At 37.9% G+C, this 20,751-nt stretch overlaps 1 protein-coding gene and 1 long non-coding RNA gene across 4 annotated transcripts in view; one reads left to right on the forward strand and one right to left on the reverse strand.

Moving 5' to 3' along the window:
• The window catches only part of DMTF1 (cyclin D binding myb like transcription factor 1), a 44,368-nt gene extending 37,035 nt beyond the window's left edge, over positions 1 to 7,333 (reverse strand). For 2 of the 3 annotated variants that reach the window (XM_025378749.1, XM_025378747.1), the window contains exon 1: positions 7,140 to 7,333. The gene's annotated coding sequence lies outside the window, so the exon portion shown is untranslated. The remainder of the gene's footprint in view (positions 1 to 7,139) is intronic. The other variant, XM_025378748.1, reaches the window with a different exon arrangement.
• A 499-nt stretch (positions 7,334 to 7,832) lies between these two features.
• LOC112620334 lies at positions 7,833 to 8,243 on the forward strand. The gene is made up of 2 exons (XR_003118514.1): positions 7,833 to 7,916; positions 8,008 to 8,243. It is a non-coding gene; the product is annotated as an uncharacterized LOC112620334 (long non-coding RNA).
• The last annotated feature ends 12,508 nt before the right edge of the window (positions 8,244 to 20,751 follow it).

Raw genomic sequence — 20,751 nt, forward strand, 5'->3', positions numbered from 1 at the left:
CATTAAGCAACACATGACTGCACATCATCAGCATTTTTCAATTTTCCTTCTTTGTAATGGGTTATACCATATGTACTATTTTTACACTAAAAACGAGAAGATATGGAATAAAAATAAACACAATTTTAACAGCTATTTTAACTGAAGTGGCATTTTCGCATGTTTTCATCGTTTGCTGAGTATCTTTAAATAGCACGATACCTTAGTAAATTAAAGGAAAAAATACCTGAGGGTAGCAGCAAATCTAAATGCAGTTAGGAAGACCATGGAAGATCTGCTTGAGATTTCAAGAATTTTGAATACATATGAAAATTTTGTCTATTGGTGTACAGCTTTATGACCAAGGAATTCAGCTTTGTCATCAGTTATTAGAAAGCTGTGCAAGGAATTGGTTTTATCCATAGCTTTATCAGTGGAGAGCCGCTTACAGAAAGAACCATCAGACGTGTTTATATAAATTTTTTTTAACAGCCCTAATGCTTTGGCATTGCTGTTTATTTATGCACTCCTTATTTATAGCTTTGATAGCTTTAATTTTCTAGTTTATCATGTCCCTATCTGAAAAATGTAGTTGTATGCCTTGACATTTCCATTAAAAACTTGAATTTTGAATTATTTATGCATAACTATGGAATTTGTTACACTAGGCTGAAAGTTGACAGGATTTCGGCTACCATCTGTAAATTTTCATTTAGATTATGTATCTCATAGTCTTGTTTTTTAAAAGAACAGGGGAAACATTTCTTGTAATCTGCTGTTTAACAAGTTTTTTAAAGTTTGTCAGGCAGTTAACAGTGAGCCAGATCATTGTTGTATTGATTGAAAAACTTAGGTTTCAGTATTAATGACAGAGCTTAGCCTAGCATTACTTGTAGTTTGAATCATTTAACTCTAAGGAAAATATTGGTTAAGAATGTTTTCTAAGTTTTATCCCCTATAAATGAAGACCTAAAAAAATGTATAAAATGAAATACAGTGAATGTGCAAAATGCCAGTTGACTTTTATTACATAAAATTTAAATGTGTACTTAATAAATCTTGAGTGGTTACTTGATAAATCACAAGATAGGTGGTATGTTTCAACAGTTATTTAATGCTTTCTGAAGAAAAGAATTTCTGGTCATTAAAAACTAATATGTTCTGCATCAAGAATTATGGCTTTCTAAAATTATTTTAACTCTTCAAGTTTCAACTCATTGATGACTCAAGAATTTTAGAAAACTTAGGATAGCATTCTGTTCCTGTAACGATCTCAATGAAGTTTTTTTGCAAGACTAAAATGTATTTGATTTGTTCCTTAAATTATAGATTTTGTTAGATGCCATTTAACTAATGGTACAGAATTCTCTCCTTAGCAGCATTTTGTTTTTCAGACAAGCTGAAGTGGTTTTAATAAGACTGAGTAATATTTAAATTACCTTTTAGACCTCTTTTAATCATTGAGTTTTTAAGCATGTGGCATCTTTAACAAGTACATTGGAAGGTTTATTATTGACAGAACAGGTTGGGATACAATAAGGACTTGGGATAAGTCATTTCATTAATAATCACTACAAATGCTGTGTGTTTTAATTTATAAAACCAGAGAGAACAGCTTCTGCCAAACTTCAAAATTTGCCTATACTTCTGGGTCATGAAAGTTGATAGTTTTATTTATGACTACTTAGATTGTTATTTATGCGTTAAAGCAGGAAAATATATTGAGAATTATGTTTATAGTGAACTTCTTTAATGCATATTTCTTAAAATATAAACATACTTTTAATGCATACTTAGTATTTTAAAAACCAAACAAAACAATTACACAATTGCAGGTTTGTACATACTGTCAATGACAAAAATAAAACCATTGTGGTGCCTTAAAAAAAAAACCACACAACCTTAACTGTGGTACAAAACTCTTATCATGAAGTCATTGTGTCTTCATTATAATACAATCTTATAGCTTCCAAATGAAAAAGATGACCCTATTTAACACACTATAACCTGGAAGAACAAAAAAGGATAAGCATAAAGATATAACTCTTGGATCTGTTATTTAACACAGAATTCAATTAAAGAAATGAGTCATTCATGCTATTCTTCCTTTCAGTATTGATGTTAAGTTCCTATCCAATGGGTTATCTTGGACTGGTATTTCCATCAATTGAGTCTACCTATCATCCTGATTTTCCTGGGTATTTAAGTGTTGAATATCTTCTAAAAACCAGAATCAAGGAATAAAGTCACCTTTCTTCCCAGTTTGGGGGGCTAATTCTGTAAACAGATGTATACTCATTTCCAAGTACAGTACTGACACAAGTATGGAAGAGTTTAGATACTATTAGTGTCAATCTTGAGAAGCGTAGGAACCAGCATTTGCTGACCACAGATGCTTGGAGCTGTGCTTCTAAAATGGAACATGGGATCAGACATGATATAAAATATTCCCTATTTTAATATACTCACTTTATACTGTGAAATCTTGCAAGCTACAGAACATACAGCACCACAATTTTTTTAGGTGAGTTAAAGACTGAGAAACATTGGCTGAGAAACAGTCTCTGGCATAATTCAACTTATAAGGCAATAAGGACAGTTTTCAGATGTTTTTTTCTCCTGACCTAATACAGTACAAGAAAAATCATCCATATTCTTTCTGTGTGATTTGCAAGTCTTCTACCCATGTATCAGCATGCCTATCTTTTACTGTTTTCACAATATTAAGATCGTACTGTCACATCTTTTTTGTACTTACTGTATCAGGAGCATTTTCCTGTATCATTACTACTCTACATTTTGAATGGGCACATAGATCTAAATTTATCTAATTCGTACCTATTACTGAACATTTGTTTTTGTGGCTATGTTATTGTAAAACTCCAAATGGACTATCACCCTATCATTGAATAACTAATGTTTTAAAAAAATACTTAAAAGAGAATTTGCTTAGTAACGTCTAAGGAATTTGGAAGATATTTTCAGATAATTTTATTTTGAAATAATGAAAGTCTGCTAAGTAGAAAATCTTAGTGGAAGATAATAGGTAACAAATTCATACATCATGAACATGGGTACACAGAGGGCTGTCAAACAACAGGTAAGGTCATAGAATAAGCATAACATCTTCATTAAGTACAAACTTTATTCAAGACACGAATAGGAACACTACACACTTGAAGAAGAATGTTTTGGACTATGGTGCCAGGCCCCGTGGGATTTGTTCCTCTATACACTTTGTGGAAAACTTTGAGCAGCAGAGCCATAAATGAACATAAGGCATATTCAATTAAGGTACCTAATTAACTTTTACTATGGCTGGTTTTAAGATGGTAAAATATGACTATATATCATAAAAATGTCAATACAGCTGTTAGTGGAGTCTATTCTAGCAGGCTTTAATGGCTTAAAATGTTTATTTCAATTATCAACTATTGAAAACAATGTCATTATTACTTGCGTAAGGAGGATTACTTGATAGCATGGATCATTTTAAGGTGCAGCATTTCATAACTGGTTTGACAATAAAACTATATTGCTTATTCAAAAAGCAAAAATGTTATTTTTCACTTCATGTATGGTTCAGGAGCTTATAATGTGTTATTTGGTACACCTGAAAGATTTCATCTATTCAAAACTGAGTACTTTTATACAAGGCACCATCAGAAGCTCTTTAAATGGAAATATACAGTATCACCAGACACCTGTGATTTACAGTGAATTTTTTTTTTCAAGTTAATTTTTAAAGCACATTTACTCATTAGATACTAAAATATACACAGGCAGTAAAATAAACCTAATGAGCATTTCTGATACATAACACCTGATGGGAAGTGAATGAATCAGCTTTGACCACTGGTGATTGGAAAAATGACCTAACAGTGTACATAATCAAAATGACATTTAAATAAATGAAACGGTAGAAAATTAAATTGTTCATAATGAGTTCCCCAGTGTGCTTTTCCCTGACAACTTATTTCTAGTATTCAGTCATGGAATGGATTATCTTTCTACAAACTTGGGGTGGGGGAAGACATGATAACCACGTTCCTCCTTTTATTTAAACTTATCTACCTTTATAGAATCAGAGCAAACACAAAATCTATTTGTGATTTCTATTACAGGAATTTTCTTCACAAAATGAAAGCACCATCAAGATAAAGGGAGAAATGACACGAAAGCAAACAAATGCCACATACATTTGGTAACTATCTGTATTTTATCTTTACTATTTTGAAATTAATAAAAATCATTTAGTTTACCACTTTCTCGGGTCATCTTATCATTTGGAGACATAAAGGACCTGAAATTGCAAAGCATTTAAAAGTGTATCAATTCCCAGGAAATCCTTTCATATATGAAAAATATGGTGGTAAGAAAAAAAATGGACTATTAAAATGAAAACTCCATTTTGGAAAGGCAAAATAACACCTCAGTGTTAAATATGCAGTCTCTACATATGATATTAAAAAAAGTAGAATGAACCCTCCCTAAACTTAGTTGCTTTCTAAGCTTTTGATGTCTTTGCAACAGACAGATGTGTGTTTAATACAAGTGATGCAAGACGTCAATACTTTCAAAAACACTTCTAAGCTCCCTCAATATTTTAACATCTATGTGCCAGGCAGTAAATCCTTAGGGAACACTTGTTTCACATTATCGCATTCATCCTCACAGGTGTTAATTTAAGCCAATGCACTTAATGAAGCATGGCAAAAACAACTGTTTAAAATAATGAGATGTTGTTTTCAGGACATGTAAGTTTATTACACCATTTATAAAAACTAGAGTCTGTAGATGTTGGAGAGATAAATGAGGCTAATAGAAAGGTAAGATTTTTGCGGAGAAAGTAAAGGCAAGATTTTGTGATTTAAATACTAACCAATGATATCAAACTAACCTTATAAAATACATACACTATCTCCCCACCTTTAAAGCACCCCTGGGGTGTAATGAGATAACTAAAGCACTGAAAAAAGAGATCTCTAAAAAAAGGACTAGAGGACAGCTACCTACTTTTGATATGATTCTCTACCAGTAAACATTTCCCAGCCATGCTGTTTTCAAAGCTCAAGTCATAACCCCCAAACTTTGATTTCTTCCCCTCAAAATACTTCTAAAACCTGAACACTCAAGAGAAAAATGTTTACATAAAATAATGTATTCATATAACTGCAAAGTATGAACTTAAAGTTCTAAGAAAGATGCAATGCCCAGTACTTACTGATTAAATGTTGATGAAGACAGGGCAATAGCATTTTGGCTCCACCATTAGCTCAACTGCAACCAATTAAAGAGATTCACGCAGAATATGCAGGTGCTAAATCAGTCCCAAAAAGCATATTTTGGGGTGAGCCTATCAACTAAAATAGTAAGAAAAAAAATTAGCTTGTTTGGTGGCATACAGAAGTATTGGGAGTTAAAATGAGATAAAAATCACCATAAATCATTAAATGTATTTTTCACACCTATAACATAATGGTTTTTTTCCAGAAACAATCAGGCTGGTTTTCGTGCTTTGTGTACGGAAGAAAAAAACTATTCTCACACCAAACTGGATTGTCTCAGCATGACAATTTTTGTAACGTTAAGGAATGTAGTTTTAACCTTTTTTCTCTAAATCTTAACAGAATTTCTAAATCCTAACCAAATAAATCTTGTCTCTAGTACACCATAAGAGCAAAAAGATAAGATTTTGGTGTATCGCCATAGTCATTCTCTAAATGTTAAAGTGATGGTAAATTATTCAAATTATTAAAAGACAGTAATCCTCAGAAAGCTATTTGAAATATAAATTCAAAACTAGCTTAAAGAAATTTGAAGTAATGAAAAAATATGAAACCCTTAACTGAAAAAAACAGATTTTGTAATACTTTCAACATAGTAGAATAATATTTTCGTATTTGGACTGGAGCTTAAAAGCTACAAATAGTTTTCTCCCACGAATTAAAAATACAGGTATAACTTAAAATTTTCCAAATGGCATCACTTTAAGACACGTCATATTAAAAAATAATTCTACAGAATATGCATTTTTGTAGGACGTCCCAACAAGCAGCCTCGCCTGTCAGAAAGGAGGCACACGTACAAAAATCAAATCCATGTACATTAAAAAGAGGTACACAAAGATGAATCGAGTTGCGAAAAAGGCAACTACACAAATTCAATGAGAAAGGGAGGAGTCCTGACTCATAGACCGAATATTTTATATAAAGACATATGCTCTATCATTCAACTGCACAGAATGGCACTTGGCCACTTCTCTCAAATCTGCTCTGGAGATTGTGGTAAAACATTCTATATACCTCCCTGAAGAAATTCTCAAAGCGAAGTCCATTTTAGAGAACAAAGTGGACTTAATTTTAGGAACTTTCTCGGAACTCGGCACAACAGAGTAATTACTACTTTACAGACGCATTTTCCGTGCTCCACCAGGGCTCTGTCCCCGCGCCCCAGCCCACATCCCTTCTTTAAAGAGACTCAAACTGACTGAGACGGTTCGGCCAGCTATCCCGATTCTCTAAGTCTGGGCCGTGAATCGCCGAGCAAGGCTGAACCCCCGCAAAATTACAGAAGAATCTAAAGCGCAAACGAGGTAAAAGAACAACAAAAAAAGCAAAGGGGGGGAAGTTGGGTCGAGACCCGCCCCCACTCTCTCAACCCCACCCAAGCCTACCTCTCCTACGCTGAACCATAAAACAAAACCGAAAACGTAACAAAAATACAAATTAAAAAAAGAACATCACGAGAAAACAAGTAGGGCTTCTTTACCGTCTCCACTCCCTCTGGCCCAGTTCTCTACCCAACCTCCCGGCCCACCCCACCCCCCAGGGGTCCCGGCGCCATTTAGCTCCTCCGAAGCCGCCGCCATTTTCCGCCCCCGCCGGATCGCTGCTGTGCCTCGGCGGCCGCTCGCTTCCCTACTCTGCAGCCTGAGCCACGGGCGCCGCCCGGCCCTAAGAGGGAGGCCCTGGCCGGAACGTGCGGGGACGGCAGCTGCAACGTCAGGAAGGCCAGGCTCCGACCCCGCCCGCAGTGCCCCGGCGCCGACAGCTTGCGCCAGCCGGCGGGTGCTAGCGGGCAGCAAGGGGGCCGGACAGGCTCCACTGGGCGGAGCGGCCCTGACGGCGGTTGGGACCTGAAGGTTCCATCGCACTTACTTCCTGTTTTGGGTCCGGGCACTTTGGAAGAACCAGGATGGAGGCTCCAAAAAATACCAGGATGGAGGAAGCAGCCACGGGCGAGAGTGGCTGCAGCTGGAGTGAGCGAGCGCGACAAGCCACCGGAAACGGAGCTGCAGCCGCGCCCCGCCCCCAGCTCCCCGCACGCTGCCCCTCCCGCTCGTCTGTCCCGCGGGCGGCCCCGCGCGCTGGCTGCACGCGTCACTTCCGGCTGTGTCGGCGCGCGAAAAAAGTTCTTGGGTTGGAACGTTGGTACTAGTCTGTGGCGGTGTTTGTCGACTGTCCTTCTCTGCTACGAAATCTCGGCACTGACTGTCCCATTGCTGATGCTATAAAAGAGGTCTTTCTGCTATGACGCAACTGTGGTTCCTCTGGTTCTGGGGACTTATGCCCCGCGTGCCGATTTTCATAGTTCCATGTGGCTCCGAGCCGAGGGAGCCGCGGTGTGGAAAGGAGGGAACCGATGATCTCAGTGCTGAAGAAAACGGAGTGTGTGTCTTCATGCTTGATTTCCCTTGCCGCAGGGGCTTGAAATGAGATGTCTGGGCGTGAGAAGTCGTTCTTGATGAAATGTGTCCTCTGTGAGTGTGGTCTCGCTGTTAGACTAGGAAGATGCTATTTTGCTGTGCCCAGTTCCTCTTGAAAGTACAGATGCTCCTTGGGTTGCGATTTCGTTTTAATACCCTTATAAACGAAAAGGATAAGCCTTTGGGTTCTGTAATGTGAGCCAGCATTCTTTGAGTACTTACATGTCAGGTAAATGTTTTACGTGTATTAAACTCATTTAATGTTCATAAGTGCTAAAGTGCATCGCTGCATTATTACAAATGAATCCCATTTTACACAGGAACCAAAGAGAAGTGAAGGAATGTGTCCAAGGGCTCCCAAGTTGGCGGTGGAATTAGAATTGAAGCCTCAGCTCCAGAGCCTGTGTTCTGAACGACCCGGTTGCAGCTCACAAAATACACTTTGGCAGTACTTTCATAACGAAAACAAATGATTACAACTAGTTTACAAATGCTTTACTTTACTGGAGGATCGACATGTTTGACTGATTTTCAAAAATAAATGTCAGAAGCAGCATTTTCTTGTGTTGATAACTTTATTACTAATTTGTGGCACTCTGCATTCTGTTGGAGTTAACCTGTATATCATTCCATTTTTTAATAAGTACATAATAATGTTTATGTAAGCAAAACTATGAGGCAGAATAGTATTGTGGTTTGGACTCGGCAGTCAGACCTGATTGTGAATCTTGGCTCAATTTCTTAGTAGTGGATATGGCACTTCACCTCTTTTAGCTTTGTTTACTTTAGAAAAATGGGAGTAATAAGACCTACCCTCCAGACAACATATTTTGCATAGAACCTGACATGTATTAAGCATTAAAAATGGAAACTAATAAACCTTAAAGCCAGAAAAGCAATACTACTCAAAGAGCAGTTCTAATAAAGTAATAATTACATATGCAAAATTGTTGACATTAACACTGATTAGAAGGTGATTCCTAATGAGCCACATTTTTCATAAGACATAACCATATAGGATTCTTTTTGCTAAGGCATAAAATAGTGATATATAAATTATAGTCGAGCTGTCCATTCTCTTCTACTAAATTTTAGGTCAGCCTGCACCCTGCTAATTCCCCCCAAAAAGTCAAGTTCATCCTCATAACTAAATTCTCCCTTTCTGGTTGAGTTTGTTTTATAACAACCTTTTCCCAAGTCAGTTGGTATTTATTTAGAGATGACAAGTGTATTTTAATATTAATACATAATTTTTAAAAAAAGTAACATCTCTATCCCTTTAACTTGAATAATCAATGTAAAGACTATCCATAACACAACTTGATTCCTAGAGCAATTTTCTGCAGTTCTACTTCCATGTTATCCGTACCTCATTACCTAGTCAATGTGTACCTAGGGAATGGATGAGGTTTTAAATATTATCCAAGGATTTACCTATTTAGGAATTAAATGTTTTGTAGAAAAATCATTAGAAATATTTCTATCCTAAATAATTATGAAAGTATTTATAGCATAGCTATGGTATTTACTGCATTTGCTAGTTAAAATTGACTTTGTTGAACTCCAGATGTTTATAACACTTTCATGAACCTCATCAGTGATTGAATGATGATGAAATTGCCTTTTATGACAGGTTGATATATTAATATAAAGTATTTCAAATACTGAGAAGCAGGTTCTGTTGTTTCATGATCATCTCATGCTAATTCAGAAAAAAGATGTTTATAAGCTTTTGTTCAAAGTAAAAGAAAACTACAATTACTGAGTAATTTTCTTTCTACACAGTCTCTGAGTCCTGTTAATACAGCTGATGGGGATTGCTGTGCTAATGGAGGAATGAATAAACTGTCCCAGTTAAGCCCACGCAACAGGCTTTACCAGGTGGTCTCCTGTCTCAGATTCTTCTTGTAGGCTTCCCTCTGGACCTTAGGACACTCCATCTTACAATCCTTTTCCCGCCTTGCATTTTGCTTGTGTGTCTCATCTCTACGATTCTTTTAATACCTCAGCTAGGTGACCACCTCTCTATGTCCACTTCACTTTTTTCTTCTTTTGTGGTAAATCTTTGTTGAGAACTATTGATAGAATATTAGCCAAAAAAGTGTTTCCTTATCAAGGGAATGGAGAGCTAAGGCTTCCAATACTCCTAGCCAATAAGGATAAAAATTTTTGTTCTTTGTAATTTTGATGTGCAAAACAAAATAAACAGTTCAGATACTTCATTAAAACAAGATAATATCCAGACCCAGACTCAAAGACCTGTTCCTTTATAATCTAGCATGGAAGAGAGAGGGACAGTATATTAGTTAACTAAGCAATAATTGCCATGTTTTGTTAAGTTCTGAGAAAGATACAACTTGGGTGCTCTGAAGTGAAATTTTATTGAGTTCAGAGCAGGCCTTTCTGAGAAGATACTTAAGCAGAAAGGTAAGAATAAACAAGCGTAGTAGGGGGTGCAAGGTGGGAAAGCATTTGTCCAGCTAGTGTATGAAAGCATATTTGCAGAAAGCAACTGGCTTGTAAAATGTTTATAAAATGGTGAAAGCACAGTACTGCCAGGTGATAGGCTGTCCCTTGCAAATGTTAGCTGAATTTCTCAAAAAACTTTATTGTGGTAAGAAGACAACATGACGTCTGCCCGCTTAATAAAATTTTAAGTGTACAAAACATTATTGACTATGGGTACAGTGTTGTACAGCAGATCTCTAGAGCTTATTCATCTTACTTGAAACTTTATGCCCACTGATTACTAACTCCCCATCCCCTCTCCCCAGCCCCTGGTAAACCACCATTCCACTCTGATTCTACAAATTCGACCATTTTAGATACTTAACGTAAGTGAAATTATTTAATATTTGTATTTCGTGACTGTTCTATTTCACTTAGCATAATGTCCTCAAGGTTCATCCATGTTGTTGCATATTGCAGAATTTTCTTTTTTTTAAATTTTTTAAATTTATGTTCTAGGGTACCTGTGCATGAGTTAATGGGTGCAGCACACCAACATTTTCTTCTTTTTTAAGACAACAGTATTCCTATTCCTCTAAGATTAGAGCTCAGTGCATGCCCAGACATAGCAGAAATAGGCCATTTTCCCCCTTTGCCATGAGCTTTTATTTGCTAATATATGCCACAGTACCTTAACTTAGCAGACATTTAAATGTTTGTTGATATTAAAGATAATTGTCTTAAGCCAGAAGACCTGGAAGCTAGCCACTTCTATTCTTTGGCAAGAACAGCTGACTACCGGAGATCACACAGTATTTTTCCAGATAGTGTTGCTACTTGGACAATTCTCGACAAAAGCAAACACGTTAGCTATTTTTCAAGTGGAAAAAGGTTATTTTAACACATCACATATTTGGTGTTACTCTAAACCTTATTGCTCAAGTCTTGTGCATCTAGGTGCAGTATTTTAAGAACAGAAGCATGTCACTTTAGCCAGCAGATGTCCCTATTGTTCAGCAGTTTTTTGTTTTTGTTTTTTGTTTTCTTTCCCAAGTAGTAACTTGAACAGTAAATAGAAATTTTGGGGCCTTCATTGTTAATGATATGCTGTGGTAGACCAAGGACAAGCCTCAACAGTAATAAAGCTAAAAGGATAAGGATTATGCTTTGAAATCAAAATATGAGAAAGCTCTCTAGAATTAAAAGACTTGTAGATTAATCCCCTTCCCTTCTGTTCACTGTACATTTAATTCCTTTGCACAGAATATGCAGTGAAAGAGGAAGAAACAAGGAACCTCCGTAATGTTTATAACTTTCAGGAGTTTGCACATTTGTGATACACTCGCTCATTTCCTTCAGCAGCTCTTCCTGAGCACCTGCTTTGGGCTGAGCACTATTTTAGGCACAGGAAATATGATGGAGAACAGGAGAGACAAGATCCCTGCTCTCAAGGAACATATATTCTAATGGAGGAGCTTACATTATAGTAGTATAGTGCATCTTTGTGCCAAACTTGTTTGGGTAAAGTACTCACTAAATTACTGGCAACTGCCTATAAAACTTGCTTATAATTAACAACTTAATGAAGGATGAAAACAAAATATGAATCAAATTGATAGCAGCAGAAGGCAGACAAATTCCTCCACGGATGGGACAGGTCCCAGTGAAACCTGACCTTCAAGCCAAAGACAGCCTGAAGCCTGAAAACCTGGCAGCCAGTTCCAAGTGGAATCCAGTACCCAGAGTGAGAACTTTCTCAATGCCTTACAATGAATCAAATAGTGCTTTTTCCAGGCCCACCCATGGTCCAATCAGCACACACTTCCTCCCACCCATGGGCCAGTTAACACACACTTCCTCCATTCTGAGCCCATAAAAACCCTGGACGCATCCACGAGTCAACACTACCTGCCTGCAGGTAGGAGCTACCCGCTTAGGTCTCTTCTCCGGTGAGAGCTGTCTGTTACTCAATGAAACTCTTCTCTGGCTTGCTCACCCTCCGATTATCCATGTAACCTCATTCTTCCTGGATATGGGACAAGAACTCATGACCTGCAGAAAAGAGGACATGAGAAGGGCTATAACACTTTCCTGGCTGGCTCACTGAGCAGTGGGCGATGACACGCTCCCATTTGCTGGACTAGGGGAGTGAAGAGCAGCAACTCTTTTGGAGGCCCAGACCTTGGGATTCCCTGAGCCACAGCTGTAACACTATAGCCCTCCTGCCTTCTGCCAGTGTTGGGCAGCTGCCCCACGTGACAAGAAGTAGTGGTGGGGCTGAGCCATCCCAGGAGTGGTGGGCTGGAGTGAGGTAGCTGGACTGAATGAGCTGAAACATGTCCCCACCTTGGTTCGCTGAGCTGCAGGCACTGGGAAAGAGAGCTGTAGCATGACCCCCACCACCCACCCTTGGAGACTCTGCAGTTGCTGGTGACTCCCAAGTTTTCAGATGCCACCTTGTTCCCTTCGTCCAGACGCTGGTGCCCACGGTGGAAGCCGCTTAAAGTATGCCTGGTCCAGCTGCAGCCATGAATGGAGCAGGTGCCTGTGCTGGTGCCTGGAGCTGCCTGCCCCACTGCAGCATCCAATGTGCCTATCTGTGTACAGTGGCCAGACGCTGCGCTCCCTCACTCACACACCCCTCACTGCTTCACGCCTGGCCCGCCATCCTCAGGCATTGGAATCAAGGCTGGTAGTGCGAGCCGAGGACAGTCTGCCAGGCCAAGTGGGCAGAATGAGCCCAGCGGGTGCGAGCGAAACTTAAGCAAGCAGAGATGCTGCCGACCACAGAGGTTTCCGACTGGCGACATGACTCCCAAAGGATCCTGTGACAAAATCACTTGGTATCATCAGATTAAGCTAAATTACTAGTATTAGAAAGGATGAGTCAATGTGTTTCTTCTTCGAAATTTCTGTTTTCATGTTTCTATGCAAAGTATTTTATGCACAAGAGAAACACATATGTCCTCTTGAATCCCCTTTGGCTGGTGTTCTCTGAATCCCTTTAATAGACATACAACGTATGTATATAAACACGGGCAATGTAGAAGTCTTTCTGAACCTGAAATTGTTAAGAGTTAAGATCTGAACCAACAGAAAACACTGCCAAACATGCTATTTCTCCTCTAAAATTATCTGAAATACCAACCCAGTCTTTTAATACCTAATTTAAGAATTAAATTGTAGTAAGTTGTAGTAAATATAACTATATCAAATTGAATTCCATAGCATAGTACTTTTGTTTTAAGACTGCATCTTAAGTGGGCAGACCTGGCGAAGTCATATAATATGTAATTTGTAATTTAATAAAATTAGGGCTAATAGGATTAGGAAAGGAGAGTTTCTATGGGCTGTTTAAACTTGAGAATAACCTTATTATATATAATCATATTTTGTAATTTCAGCAGTATTATATCTATTTTAGCAAACCTAGGATAAGGAAGATATGTGAATTCAGAAGTCACAGTATCTCTAATGTCTTTTTTTCTGTTTATTTACATTTCTTAACCAGAAAAACACATTTGTGTAGAATTTTGGCCTATGTTAATTCAACCTGGTGTAGCAAGACAAGGCTGTCGCAGTCATCTTCTGAAATAAGGTGAAACTCCTTTCTCTATCTCTGTTGGATAAGCTCTGTTTTTGTTGAACAGAAGTCTATTTTCATATGATACTGGAATCTTTTTTTTTTTTTCTATTCTTTTGCCAAACAGCTGTCTGCCATGGAATCATTCTCTGAGAACACTCTTGATCTTGAGCCTGTAATAAATTTTCACAAGAATCTCCTCTGAGAAGGAATCCATGGTGCTTTACCATTGTAGACCAATTGCTAGAGAAATATGTGATACAACAATGTCTCATACATAATGTTATAAATAACTGTTATTTGAAAAGGTCACAGTAAATATAGTACTGTATAAGAAATCCGTCTCCTGCAATGGGTAAAACTGAAAATAAATCTGAAGCCTTTTACTTTTAGGGCTTTCCTATCTGTCTTTACTGCAACAATATTTGTGATAAAGTAATAAATTGAATGAAGGATTTTAGATTTCTCTTGGGTAAATGGCTTACAAGTGATGGTAGCATGCAACAAGTGACCAGGGTTTTCCTACCATTCTCATATTCACTTGGTGTTACAATGTAATATTCTTAAATCCTTTATTTATTTGAAATTTTAAATAGAAAAATGGTTGATTGTTTTTCTTTTTATTGTTGTTTAAACAAGTAAAAGATGAAACTCAATTCCAATGAAATATTTGAAGTCATGGATCATACCCTATAGATTTGCAAGGAATGTAACTGTTTTTCACTCTGTAACAAGCTTTCAGAGTGTTTCTCACACCCTGATGGATATTCCTTTTAATGCTCTATAAATAAATGACCTTTACAGAGACTTTTAAGCATAAACTCCCTCAATAGCCTGCCTCCATCCCCATGTATTCATCTGTGCTCATTCTAAATTCCTTCCCTCTGATCCTAGAGATGTTCCTTCTCTTATTCAAGGTTAATTCCTCCTTTTGTGCTTTTGATCTTATCTCCCCACAGAACTATGCTTACTTCCTTTTATGTTTTCAACCACTATAGTCTGATTTCTGCTTATAACATGCCATGAAGATCATTAGTGACCTCCACACTGCTAAATCCAATGAACAATTTTCTATGATCCTTTTACTTAATATGTCAGCAACATTTGCTCAGGGAATAACCACCTCTTCCTTCTTTGAAAATGCATTTTCGGCCAGGCGCGGTGGCTCAAGCCTGTAATCCCAGCACTTTGGGAGGCCGAGACGGGCGGATCACGAGGTCAGGAGATCAAGACCATCCGGGCTAACACGGTGAAACCCCGTCTCTACTAAAAATACAAAAAATTAGCCGGGCGTGGTGGCGGGCGCCTGTAGTCCCAGCTACTTGGGAGGCTGAGACAGGAGAATGGCGTAAACCCGGGAGGCGGAGCTTGCAGTGAGCTGAGATCCGGCCACTGTACTCCAGCCTGGGTGACAGAGCGAGACTCCGTCTAAAAAAAAAAAAAAAAAAAAAAAAAAAAAAAAAAAAAAAAGAAAATGCATTTTCTAGACTTTCTGATACGATACATTGGAATTCCTCCTACTTCTTTAAACACTTTTTTGCTGGCCTGATTTTTAAATTTTAGAGTTCCTCACGGTGACCCCTAAGCCTACGTCTCTTTCTTATTCTATCCTCTTTCCCTAAGTAATGCCCTCCACTCCAATGGTTTCAATTGCCCTCTATACACTGATGACTCCTAAATTTATAACTCTGCTAATCTACTGCTCAAATGCCCTGTTCCTTATGGAACATCCCTATAAGGCTTGCAATGTAGCAGGTCATATTTTTTCAAAGACGGCTACAGCAGTATCTCCCATCCAACAACCTTTTTATATAATGTGACTTTGACACTCGTCCCACTGAGAGGTGGTGGTATATGACTCCTTCCTCTTGAAACTGGACAGCTTTTATGGCAATTTTAACCAAGTGAATATGCAGGAAGTTGCACTATGTGACTTTTGAAAATGAACATAATAGACCTATCAGCCATCATGTAAATAGTCCAGCTGCTATACTAGGAGGAAGGCCAAACTAGCCCATGCAGAAAAGTCACACAGAGAGGCCTGAGACTATATGAAAAGAGACAAATGACTGGAGAGCCCTTAGCTGCTCCAGCCTCTCCTCCATGTTAGTTACCTGTCACCCCATAGTAATATCAAATTGCCCCAAAATGTAGTGGCTTACCACAGAGTTTATTAACCTCAATTTTTGTGAATCAGGAATTCAAGAGTGGTGTGACTGATTTACTTACGGACTTCTGTGAGGTTACAATCAAGATGTCAGCTGAGGCTGCAGTCATCTGAAGGCTTGACCAGGACGAGAAGATCCAGTTCCCAGATGGCTCATTCACATGGCTGTTGATGAGAGGCATCATCCCTGACAACTGGCTGAAGGCCTTAATTCCTCATCACATGAGCCTTTCTATAGGGCTACTTGAGTGTCCTCACAACATGACAGCCGGCTTTCCTGAGAGAGCAAGTGATCTAAGAGTGACAGAAAGGAGGAAGCTGCAATGCCTTTTGTGGTTTTAGAAGTTCATATTGTCACTTCGGCTTTATTCTATTCATTAGAAGTGAGTCACTGGCCGGGTGCAGTGGCTCGTGCCTGCAGTCCCAGCAGTTTGGGAGGCCGAGGCCGTGTGATCACTTGAGGTCAGGAGTTCGAGACCAGCCTGGTCAACGTGGTGAAACCCAATCTCTACTAAAAATACAAAAATTAGCTGGGTGTGGTGGCAGGCATCTATAATCCCAGCTACTCGGGAGACTAAGGCAGGAGAATTGCTTGGACCTGAGAGGCAGAGGTTGCAGTGAGCCAAGATTGTTCCACTGCACTCCAGCCTGGGAGACAGAGTGAGACTCTGTCTCAAAGAAAAAAAAAAAAGAAGAAGTGAGTCACTAAGGCCAGCTGACACCCAAGGGAACAGAGATGAGACTCCACCTTTCAAAGGGATTTGTGGACACCCTCCATCCACTGTTACAGATCCAGCCATCATCTCACAACAAAAGCATGAGACACCCAGAAGTTTATCCCAGCCTTTCCCAAAATCCTAGTCCACAGAAACTGTGAACAATAATAAAATGATTATTGTTGTCTTAAGCCATTATTTTTCAAGGTAGTTTTTTTCCTAGCACTAGCTAACCAGAACATAGACTCTTCTGGACTGAACTCTGAAAAATCAGAAAGTAATTCTTTGTTCTCTGAGATTTCCCCCAAATATGGGGTTTCTATTATTTTCTCTCCTGCCACCCTAGGATTTTGACTCCAAGAAGGGAGTATCATATGGGGGGCTTTTCTTAGATATCTCTTGGTACTTGTAAGTTCGTCAAAAGTTTCACTTTGTTTTGGTTGGAAAAACTGCCCTTATGTCATCAGCAGTCTCCGTGTGCTCTGGTTCATGATATAAATTCTGATCTAGGTAATCAATGCCCTTCTTTTAGTTTTCAAATGAAAGGTTTTAGAGTCTCAAAGTCCATTTTTTTCTCCATAATTCTTGGCTCTTAAAGATCAAAAGCTCTGGATTTCAATAGTATTGGCTCATATAAATTTATAAAAATCCATTAAACATTTATTTGTTCTAGTTCATATATATGTTCTCTCTCAATATAGAAAGTATCAAAGCTGCCTTTATGGGGGGAAGCATAATAGGCACAAGAACATGCAGGAAGGAGTAGCAACCAATTAATAGCTCAAAGATACTATTATGCTAAAGAAATATTTGACACATAGCATTTATATTAAGTGGTATTTGGTTTTACATAGTTATATGTTTGCACAAAACATGTATATATGTCATAATTCATTATCTTATTTTTCTTTACTAAAGATTTTGAGATTTGGGAGAAACGGAATGGATAACCAGGACTAGAGTTCCAGTTTACAACACTGCAACATAGGAAATGCAGATTGGCAGAAATACTTGGAAATTTCCAGTATTCTTCGAGACAAGCAGCACAGCTGAGAGTATTCTAAAGACTATAGAGATGCCCCTGAGTCCCAAAGAGCTGGAAATGGAGCATCTACCTGAGTTCTTTCCAAGTGATAGAGACAAGATCAGAAATGGTTATACGGCACAATTCAGAGATGTTGAGCCTGTTCACAAGAGATTAAATGATTAAAAAGATGAGGATTTTGCAAATGTTACATGTTAGAAGCTGAATTTGTTGCTTATTACTTTCAACATATTTTAATATATAATGGGCACAAGCACTTGCAAGCCACGGTGTGTGCAGAAAAGGAATGTGTTTGTCAGTGTAATGGATATTCCCATATTTATTATATTGCAGTAAAGTAAAATAGTTATTAAAATTACCTGAATTCTATATGTCAGTAATTAGTAACATAGATGTTACCTGAGTATCTGGGCAGAAATCTGAAGTTCCCACAAGTAGTTCAAATAGGACACAATGATGTTCTGTATGGAACATTAGTTGACCAGATATTTTCAACTTCTATTCTTCCACAGCTTATATAGGAAGGAGTGGACTAATCGATCAACAAGCAATTTCTTCTAACCTGTGTTATATGTGGTTAACATCTGAAAGTTCACTTTCAATGAATAATGAAATGTCAAAGCTTACTTAAGTTTTCTGGATGACTGTTAACATTTATTTCTTTCTAACTAAACTTTCTCCATGAGAGCTTCTACTGGTAATGAGGCCTCTTCAGCAATGAATTATTTTGTAATCAGGCATGCCTCAATCTGTCAGAAGTGCACAGTTGTCCATCTGTTGTATAGTTTGCACTGACGTTATAAACTATAGTCCATTTGGCCTCTTTTGGGAAGACTGGGAATTCATCCTGTTTCCTTTACTGATGTCTTAGTGTCAGTACACAAAATGTGGTTGAGAAGAAATTTAGGTGGCATTCTTAAATCTGTGATAGTTACATTTAGCCTACATTTCAGTTAGGAAAGTGATTCATACTTCATGTCTATTTCCAGTAGCTAAAACTAACACTATGTTAAGTCTAACTAAAGCTCTCTCAAATTGCCAACTTTATGGTTGCTATATGTAGCATGATTAGGAACTCTACACTGATTATTTTTGAAGAAACCATGTTTTTTTTTCATTTATGCTTAATTCTGCTTTTAGCACCCTTGTTTGTTTAAATGTTAAAGATTTTAAAAGAAACTGGTGGTACTCAGACATCAGCGAGGCCTTCTATCTCCTATTTCGTGAAATCAGTGTAAGGTTTTCTTAATGTCCAATTCAAAGTCCAGTTACACTCAAAGCTTTCCATAGAATTCTGTATGTTATCAGGGTTTCATACTATCATGGCTCTCTCTTCCTCTAATTTTTGCATTCAGGAATATAGTACTTTATTTTACCTTAAAAAATTGAGTTTCTTTACCAGTTTCCATCAGGGTTCTCATTCCAAGATTTTAGAAAAGAAATTCATAATAGAGTTGAAAGTTTCTGAGAGGAATCGTAGCCTTCCATCATTCCTGTGGCTTCTTTTTTGTCTTTCCTACTCTCCTGCCTCTCAGGAACAAAGCCAGTTTGTCTTCTTATCCTTTATATAGTATTTTAGGAGGCTGATACACTTGAACTTACTTGTGCTAGTGACTATATTGAACCTTATTTTCATTCCTGCTTCCCTCTATAGTAATAGTAGAATATTTGAGTGCCAAGATAACAATATATTTCCCAGTCTTCTGTGCAACCAGGTAGAATTATGTGACCATGGCCAATGTGATGCAAGCAGAACTGAAGTACAATGTCTCTCTTTTTCCCTAAAGTAATGAGTACGCCCTCCTTTTCACGTTGACCCTTTCCTTCTGCCTGGCATGTGGTGATAATGAGTCATCTGGAACTGTGTAGATAAGTACAACAGGAATAGTGGAACAACAAGATGGATTGACCCTGTCAAATCCTCATGCCTATCTTTGGTCGACTATGCCTTGTTACACAAGAGAGAAGTAAACTTCTATTCTGCTTAATCAATGTATAGTTTGAGTCTCTGTTTCTGCAGCTGAGTCTACATCCTAATCAATACCATTTTCTTCATCCTCTCACCCTTGCCACCAAGGCATTTCTTAAGAATACAATGCTCTTTCTAAGAGGAAATCTGGTGAACCAAGTTTTCTCCTCTTCCTTATATTTATATGTCAGACTTTCTGTCGAAGGGGAAGATGAGTGACATTTCTTTTAGTAGAGATTTGAGAATAAAGGCACTTCAGGCAGAGGGAAGTTTCATAACTAAATATTCAGGAAAGTACAAAGCATTTCTAGGGAATAAAAACATCATGCAGTTTGGGTGGGACATAGGAGAATTCTGGAAAACAACATTGGAAATGTGGCTTGGGTGGGATAAAGTAATGGAGACGTATATTAGTTAACCTTTGCTGCTTTACTGTGTAACAAAACCCCTCAACTTTTAGTGTATTAAAACAATTATTAGTTCATTACCAAATGGTGGGCAATTGGGGCTGTCAGCAGTTGTAGGATGCATGTCGACTGGAATTTGTCTGATGTTTTCCTTATGATTAGACTTAGATTATGGGTTTTTGGGAGGAAGACCACAGAGCTAAATTGCCTTTTTCATTGCATCATATTAAAGGTACACACTATCCACATGACTTCCCACAGTTAACGTGAATCTTGATCACCTGCTGAGGTAATTTAGTTCTCTACTGTAAAGTTACACATTTACACTCATTTTGTGTCCTTTTTGGAAGGAAGTCTCTATTCTTAGCCCACACTTAAGGATTAGGGAGTTATTTTACACCCTCCATCTTTAGGGTAGAGCTTCTACATAAATTATTAGGAATTATTCTACATGGGAGATTTAGTTATTCTTTCCCATTTATTAATGTATTCAATCATTTATATCAGTGTAAGTTCATAGATGTTTATCATATACATTGTGTTATAATCTAATACAACTTTATTTTGTTCTTTTGCTCAATTTTTTCCAGCTTTGTAATATATTAGCATGGTTGCAAAAAAAAAAATCCTACACTATTCTACTTTCAACATTGTTTTGTCTTTTTCTTCCCAGGATCTCACTGACATGTATCCTTTCTCTTGAATTTACTGACTTACCTCATTTTATTT

This window comes from Theropithecus gelada, chromosome 3 (assembly GCF_003255815.1).
Source record: "Theropithecus gelada isolate Dixy chromosome 3, Tgel_1.0, whole genome shotgun sequence".
In the NCBI taxonomy this organism is placed as follows: domain Eukaryota; kingdom Metazoa; phylum Chordata; class Mammalia; order Primates; family Cercopithecidae; genus Theropithecus; species Theropithecus gelada.